An 8513-nucleotide genomic window follows, 5' to 3' on the forward strand; every position below is an offset into this window, starting at 1 on the left:
CCCTGGGGATGCCTGCAGAGCATCTCCCAGCAGCAACAGCAGCTGAGGGAGAGCAGCCATTGACCACAGCCAGAGACTCCAAGAGCCCCTGCTCAGGCAAAGTTGCCACTCTGCAGCCATTGCACTCTGCAGCCATTGTGGCTCCAGAGCTGACCGGCACCGCCACCGGCACCGGCACCGGCACCGGCGTGCTTGAGCTGAGAGCTTCCTCTGTTGGTTTATAGTATTTAGGGGAAAGACAAATGATTGTATTTATAACTATAGCATTGAAATAAATACATGATAGTATCGAGGTGGAACAGATCTATGTATTGATTAGTTTGTTTTAACAGCTAACAACAGACCCCTGAGCCATGGCAACAACTCAGCCAAAGGCCATTAGAAAATCACTTGGTGCCCAGACAGAGCTGGTGCACAAACACACAGGAGTCCAGGCTGCTGGCTGCAGAGAGTGCTGAAGCCTGGCACTTGGAGTGGAGGGGGAAGGAGATAACACCTCTGTCAGGTGTGAGCAGGTGAACTTTCTCCTCAGCCTGGTGGCTGAGCTTAAGGATGAAGTGGCCGAGCTGCAGGATGAAGGATCCAGGCTCAGGACTGCAGGGGAATGTCAAAGGCAGTTAGAGATGTGGGAGCAGGCTCTGCAGCCCTCCCCTGTTGAGGGAGGCATCCCTGGAGACAGGGAGGGATGGGTACAGGTCCCTGTCAGGGGAAGCAAGGGGAATCCATCCCAGCCCTCTCCCCCCCAGTTGCCCTTGCACAATCAGTATGAGGCCCTGCAGGCCGAGAGCAACGGGGAGGAGAGGGCTGAAGAGGAACCACTGAAGGAGATGCCTAAGGCCAAGCAGTCCCCACCAAGTGTAAGGACCAGCACTGTCCAGACAAAGAGAAGGGTTATAGTTGTTGGGGACTCTCTCCTGAGGGGGACTGAGGGAGCCATATGTCATCCTGACCCATCCCATAGGGAAGTGTGCTGCCTGCCTGGGGCCCAGACAAGGGACATCAGCAGGAGACTCCCTAAGCTGATCCAGCCCTCTGACTATTACCCATTGCTGGGAATCCAAGCTGGAAGTGATGAGATTGATAAGAAGGGCAGCAGGACAATCAAAAAGGAACTCAAGGCCCTGGGACAATTGATTGATGGGGCAGGAGCTCAAGTGGTGCTCTGCTCAGTCCCCTCAGTGGCAGGGGAGTACACTGAGAGGAACAGGAGAGCCCACACCATCAACAATTGGCTCAGGGGATGGTGCCAGCAGTGGCATTTTGGGTTCTTTGATCATGGGGCAACTTCTACTGCACCCAACCTGCTGGGTCCTGATGGGGTGCAGGTATCTAGAAAGGGCAGGAGGGTACTAGCACTGGAGTTGGCAGGGCTCATAGGGAGGGCTTTAAACTGGGTCTGAAGGGGGTGGGTGAGGAAAGCAGTCTCTCTGGAGAGGAGAGAGTGGGACACAAATTAGGGTGGATTGGTGTTATAGATGACTCCAGGTAAAAGTTTTTGGTAACAGACTTATTGGCACTAAAAGATCATAAAAAGGCAATAAAGGCACTAAAAGCAAGCAAAGCAACCGGAATATGAGTGACCTGAGAACTATAATAATACAAGGAATTAGGGAAGCTGTTCCTAGAGGACAGAATTTTGATAAAGCTTTTAGTGACCACCAGAGGAAGGATGAATCTCCCACGGAGTGGATGGGAAAATTAAAGAAAGCTCTGCAGATGTACTCTGGAATAGACCCCAACCCTGCAGTTGGAGTGATACTCCTCAGGACACAGTTTGTGGTGAAATCATGGGGAGATATTAGAAAGAAACTGGAAAAGATCGAGGACTGGCAAGACAGGGGAGTAGAGAAGTTACCATGGGAAGCTCAGAAAGTATATGTAAGGAGGGATGAAGAGAAACAAAGAGCAGAGGCTAAACTGTTTGTAACTGCTGTAAGGGAAAGTCAGAAATCAGGCAGCTGCTCGGACCTTTGGGGCACTATCGATCATGGATAAAGGTGTCAGGGGCTGTATATTCTGGGGACAAGAATATCAAATGAGTCCCCAGAAGGAGGAGGTAATTTTTTTGGTAGATATGGGAGCAGAAAATCGATTATACAAAAGACTCCTAAGACTCCTAAGAGGGTTGAGAAGGAAAAACCCCAGCAACAGTAATTGAAGCTAAAGGGGAACCTTTTAAGGTGCCCCTGCTTGAAACTATAGAACTAGAATCTGGGAAAGGATTTGTTTAAATGATTTGTTAGTTGTTTCAGAGACTGAATGCACTCTCTTGGGAGAGATCTCTTCTTGTTTTGTCAGCAACAGATTGCAGCTGTCCGGACTGCAGAAGAAGGGTGGCCGCATGTGTCGCGAGTGAAAGGACAGCAACCTCTGAGCCTGGAGAGATTGGAGTGACTCTACAGAGAAAGCAAAACTGACATCAGCATGAATCCCACGCCACTTATACAGGTGATTGGGAGCATCTCCGAGACTGCAGTTAGTGCTGACAGATAAGTACTCGATGCAATGCTGTAACATCTCCGTCTGAAAGCTCCGGAGCTTACAAGACAGACTCACCTCCTGAAATATGTGCAATGGCGTGTGACATTGAATCTGTGTTGCAAGGGAACATCGAGGAATATCCCCATTCCATTCTGTGTATAAAGCAGCATAGAACTCATGGGGGATGGGTAACTTGTAAATGTTTTAAATGTTGTAAGAAATGGTCTTGTATCTCTTATCATTGAGGAGTATTTTGTCCTGGATGCTGTAACTGTAAAACTGTAAAAGTAGGCCCAAAAATAGGCAGTTTGGATTGATAAATATAGAGATCTTATTGTGTGGTAACGAAAAAGGATTTAAATCCCCATGGAAAATTCTTGAAAGGGATTGGCATGAGTGGGAAATAAAGGCTAGAGAAATGTTTAGTTAGGGATACCAAGCACAATTAGAATAGAATAGAATGGAATGGAGTAGGCCAGGTTGGAGGAGACCTTCAGGATCGTCGCGTCCGGGCTATCGACCAATCCAACCCACCTGATCAACTGGGCCATGGCACCAAGCACCCTATCGGGTCTCCTCCTGGGCACCTCCAGTGGTGGTGACTCCACCACCTCCCTGGGCAGCCCATTCCAGTGGGCAGTCACTCTCTCTGTGTAGAACTTCTTCCTGGCATCCAGCCTGAACCTCCCCTGGTGCAGCCTGGGACTGTGTCCTCTTGTTCTGGTGCTGGCTGCCTGGGAGAAGAGACCAACCTCTGCCTGTCTACAACCTCCCTTCAGGTAGTTGTAGAGAGCAAGGAGGTCTTCCCTGAGTCTCCTCTTCTCCAGGCTAAGCAACCCCAGCTCCCTCAGCCTCTCCTCATAGGGCTGTGTTCCAAACCCCTCATCAACTTCATTGCCCTTCTCTGGACATGCTCCAGCAAGTCAACCTCCTTCCTAAACTGAGGGGCCCAGAACTGGACACAGTACTCAAGGTGTGGCCCAACCAGTGCAGCATACAGGGGCAGAATGACCTTCCTGCTCCTGTGTCACGGTCCGGAGACATTAGATGTCTCGGTCCAGAGACACAGTTCTTTTAAATATTCCCGTGTTGTGAAATTAAAGGCACAAACGAGGCCAAAGTATCAACAGCTAGACTATTTATTACATAAATAAAGTGGACATAAGAAAGGAAGAGGGAGAAAAGAGAGAGAGAGAGAGAGACAAGAGATAGAAGAGGAAAGGAATTATATTACCACACCCCTCATCCCCCCCAAGATAAAGTCTGTGGAGGAAAGGTGCTGCAGGAGATGTTGGGTTTGTAGAGACACCGTGGTGAGGCTTTTGCTGGAGAACAGCTGTGGTCCTCTGGGGAGCTGTTGGGTTGATACAGGAACGGTGCTGAGGATTTGGCTGGAGCTGTGGTCCTCCGGGCAGCTTCTTTCCTCCGGAGCAGCATTGTCCCGGCTTCTCAGCGGCCTGGCCCGTCTCCTGTGTTTTCCTTCATCTCCGTTTTTCTCCCCGTTTTTCTCCTCTGTTTCTCTCCTCTGTTTCTCTCCAGTGTTTCTCTCTACAAACCAGTAGTTGCTCAAGTCTTTTATACAGTTTTTTAGTCCTTAGGTATGTAGTCAAATATTGTCCCTCAGGAATTCCAGTGGCAGGAAATCTGTGTGTTTGGGCAAGACCCTGGCTGGAGGAGGGGGGAATCTCCGTCTACCCTGTCTCCATCCAGACAAAGCTCAGGAAACAGGTGGTGATTATCTTGCCCTAAAGGTGTGATGGCTGGGTCCTTGGGTCCATTGTTGTAGTCCCGTGTTATCACGATGCAATCACAAGCTGATTTGCATCCAGGATTGGTGGACAGGATTCTTTCCACCTTCTTTCCAGTGGCTCTGCTATCACTTTATCTTTGTTGACTCACATAGAGAGAGACAAACTTATTAGACTCTCACATCCTGCTGGCCACACTCTTCCTGATGCAGGCCAGGATGCCATTGGCCCTCTTGGCCGCCTGGGCACACTACAGGCTCATGTTCAGCCTACCATCAACCAGCACCCCCAGGTCCCTCTCTGCCTGGCCACTCTTCATCCACTCTGACCCCAGCCTGTAGCACTGCATGGGGTTGCTGTGACCAATGTGCAGAACCCAGCACTTGGATGTGTTAAATCTCATGCCGTTGGATTCTGCCCATCTGTCCAGGTCCCTCTGCAGAGCCTCTCTGCCCTCCAGCAGATCAACTCCTGCCCTAGCTTGGTGTTGTTCACAAATTTACTGATGATGGACTCAATGCCCTCATCCAGATCATCAATAAAGATGTTAAAGAGCATGGGGCCCAGCACTGATGCCTGGGGCACACCACTAGTGACTGGCCACCAGCTGGATGTGACACCATTCACCACCACTCTCTGGGCTCTGCCTCCAGCCGGTTCCTAACCCAGCTCAGAGTGCTGCTGTCCAAGCCAGGGGCTGACAGCTTGGCCAGGAGTTTGCTGTGGGGGACAGTGTCAAAAGCCTTGCTGAGGTCCAGGTAGACTACATCCACAGGCTTCCCCACATCCACCAGGCAGTCACCTGATCATAGAAGGAGATCAGGTTTTTGAAATTGAAAGGGTTAGTAGAAGGAAAAAAGTAAGGAAGACATAAGAAAAATTATTGTAGAGGATTTTGAGGGAAGAGGAATTGAAATAACAAAAGCACAATGGGAAATGGTAAACAAGCCAACTGAGGAAGCAGAGAAGAGACTCCCAATGAAATCTTAAAGAGGGTTAAGGAATCTGGGGGCTCCTGAAGAATGCAACTGCTGCCAAGAAGACATGACACCTGGCTGCTGGTTGCACCCAGTAGGCTAAGGAGGCAGAGCTAACATATACTGGTGGAGCCTAATCTTGATCCTAACCCTGTTTTTGTATAAGGAGTCCAATCGAAATCAAAGACCATGTTCCCATGTGTGGATAAATTCTCTGCTAATATTAGTCATGATAGGTAGGTTGAAAGGCCATTATGGAGCTAAGATTATAACATCATCTGAAGTAAAGGTATGAGAACAGAGCACTGATCTGCAGTTGTTGAAAGGGAGCACAGTCAGCTCAGTCAGTGGAGCATGAGACTCTTAATCTCAGGGTCGTGGGTTCAAGCCTGCAGCAGACAGGCAGTAGTGTCCTTTTACTGTTGGGTATGTTCCCAGCTACCTGAGAATTCAGCACACAGGTTTCCTTTGATAGGGACAGTCTTTCCTGATGTAACAGAAATACAAAAAGCATTCCAAAAGCCCAGCAACTTGAGGATTGTACCAAGATTCCACAATCTCAGTTAAGGGGGAGATTACAGTTTGAAGAACCCTTGGCTGCAGATATGCCTGTACCTTGTACCCAGCGATGTTGGGAGACAACTGTAGGCAGGAATAAAGGGGAAATAGGAGTGACCCTGGATGTGGGAATGTAATTTTTATAGGACAGTAATCAAAGTGATCACAATTTATTAGTTAGGAAGAAGGAAATATGGGGAGCCATGATCAGACCAGAAAGAAAGAACACATACCTAAAGGGTGGCTGATACCTATTGGGTCAGGATGGTATTGGATATGTGGTAAAAATGCTTATAAGGTATTACCCTTAGGCGGCTAAGGAAGATGTGCTATAGGACTGGCCTGTCCTCATATCTTTATAGTAAATCAGCCACAGGAATTACTCAGGAGCTTTGCAAGAAGAACCAAGAGGGGAGCAAATCCACTACCAACCAGGCATAGCAAGTGTCATAGTTTTGCTAGGAGGTTTCTACCTTGGCTTGGGGTTAGTGAACTTGAAAAAGCGATGGTAAATTTTTCTGCTACAGCTGAAATGATGATGAATGCAAGCAGAGACGCAACAAAAGCTCAACAGCTTGAAGTCAATAGTCTCTCAAAAGTAGCTACTGAAAATAGGTTGGCTTTGGATTTCTTACATGTATGTGTAGTCATAAATGTAAGCTGTTGTAGTTATGTTAATCTGTAGTTCTGTTAAGTGATTGTAGATCACAATCAAATATTACATCAAGTTTCTTTGGATGATACTTCTTGTGGATTTAAAGAAACATGGGATAAGTTAACTTCTTGCTTATCGAATATGAGTTGCTTTAAACAATTGTTTGTAATGCCTGTTGGAATAATTGTAATACTGATCTGTGTAATTCATTGTAATTGTTGTTTTAAAATGGTAAGACCTTTAGGTAAAATTGTATATGCCAATAAGTTACAAGCAGATGGTTATGATCTGAAGGTGATCAAAATAGAGGAACTTAATTATGATCCAATTAAGAAGGTTCTGAAGTATCTGGAAATTTTCACACAAATCAATGGTGACAAAAAGAAAATAGTTTCATAGTATCATAGTATCAGTCAGGGTTGGAAGGGACCACAAGGATTATCTAGTTCCAACCCCCCTGCCATGGGCAGGGACACCCAACACTAGATCAGGCTGGACAGAGCCTCATCCAGCCTGCTCTTAAACACCCCCAGGGATGGGGCCTCGACCACCTCCCCTGGACAACCCATTCCAGGGTCTCACCACTCTCATGGGGAAGAACCTCCTCCTCACATCTAGTCTGAATCTCCCCACCTCCAGCTTCATTCCATTCCCCCTAGTCCTATCACTACCTGAGATCCTGAGAAGTCCTTCCCCAGCCTTCCTGTAGCCCCCTTCAGATACTGGAAGGCCACAATGAGGTCACCTCGGAGCCTTCTCTTCTGCAGACTGAACAGCCCCAACTCCTTCAGTCTGCCCTCATAGGAGAGGTGCTCCAGCCCTCTGATCATCCTCTGGGCCCTTCTCTGGACACCTTCCAGCACCTCCACATCCCTCTTGTAATAGGGGGTCCAGAACTGGACACAGTACTCCAGGTGGGGTCTCACCAGGGCTTAGTAGAGGGGGAGGATCACCTCCCTCGACCTGCTAGCCACACTTCTCCTGATGCAGCCCAGGATCTGATTGGCTTTGCGGGCTGCAAGTGCACACTGAGAGCTCCTGTTGAGCTTTTTGTCCACCAGCACCCCCAAGTCTCTCTCCTCAGGGCTACTTTCCAGCCAGTCCCTGCCCAGCCTGGATTTGTGCCTGGGATTGCCTCGACCCAGCTGCAGGACCCTGCACTTGCTCTTATTGAACCTCCTGAGGTTGGCTTGTGCCCACCTCTCCAGCCTGTCAAGGTCCCTCTGGATGGATCCCTTCCCTCCAGTGTGTCTGCTGCACCACACAGCTTGGTGTCATCAGCAAACTTGCTGAGGGTGCACTCAATGCCACTGTCCATGGCACCCACACAGATGTTGAACAAGCCTGGTCCCAGGACTGATCCCTGAGGGACTCTGCTTGTCCCTGGCCTCCACTGGGACATGGAGCCATTGCCAGCCACTCTTTGGGTGCAGCCATCAAGCCAGTTCCTTATCCATCTAGTGGTCACCCCTCACACCCATGTGTCACCAGTTTTGAGACCAGGATGTGGTGCGGGACAGTGTTGAAAGCTGTGCTCAGCTCCTGGTAAATGACATCAGTTGCTCTCCCCTCAGCTATTAATTTTGTCACCTGCTCATAGAAGGCCACCAGGTTGGTCAGGCAGGATTTGCCCTTGGCAAAGCCATGCTGACTGTTCCCAATCACCTCTTCACTATTCTTTTGAGCGAGTAGTGACTCCAGGAGGATCTGTTCCATGATCTTTCCGGGCACAGAGGTGAGACTGACTGGCCTGGAGTTCCCTGGTTCCTCCTTCTTAACCCTGTTTGAAGATGGGGGCAATGTTTCCCCTATTCCAGTCTGTGGGGACTGCCCCAGACTGCCATGACTTTTGAAATAGAATAGAGAGGGGTTCAGCAACCTCCTCTGCCAGTTCTCTCAGCACCCGTGGGTGTATCCCGTCGGGTCCCATGGACTTGAACACTTTCAGGTTCTTCAGGTGATCACCAACCTGATCTGCCCTTACAATGGGCAGTTCTTCCTCCCCGTCCCTGTGATGAATATACTGGTAATTTGTGTTAAAATTATAAGACTTAGAGTGCACTGGCATTAAGGGTCAGGATCTTGTGAGGCCTG

This window comes from Melanerpes formicivorus, unplaced genomic scaffold (assembly GCF_026170545.1).
Source record: "Melanerpes formicivorus ecotype bairdi unplaced genomic scaffold, bMelFor1.0.p_v2 SCAF_93, whole genome shotgun sequence".
Taxonomy (NCBI): Eukaryota; Metazoa; Chordata; class Aves; order Piciformes; family Picidae; genus Melanerpes; species Melanerpes formicivorus.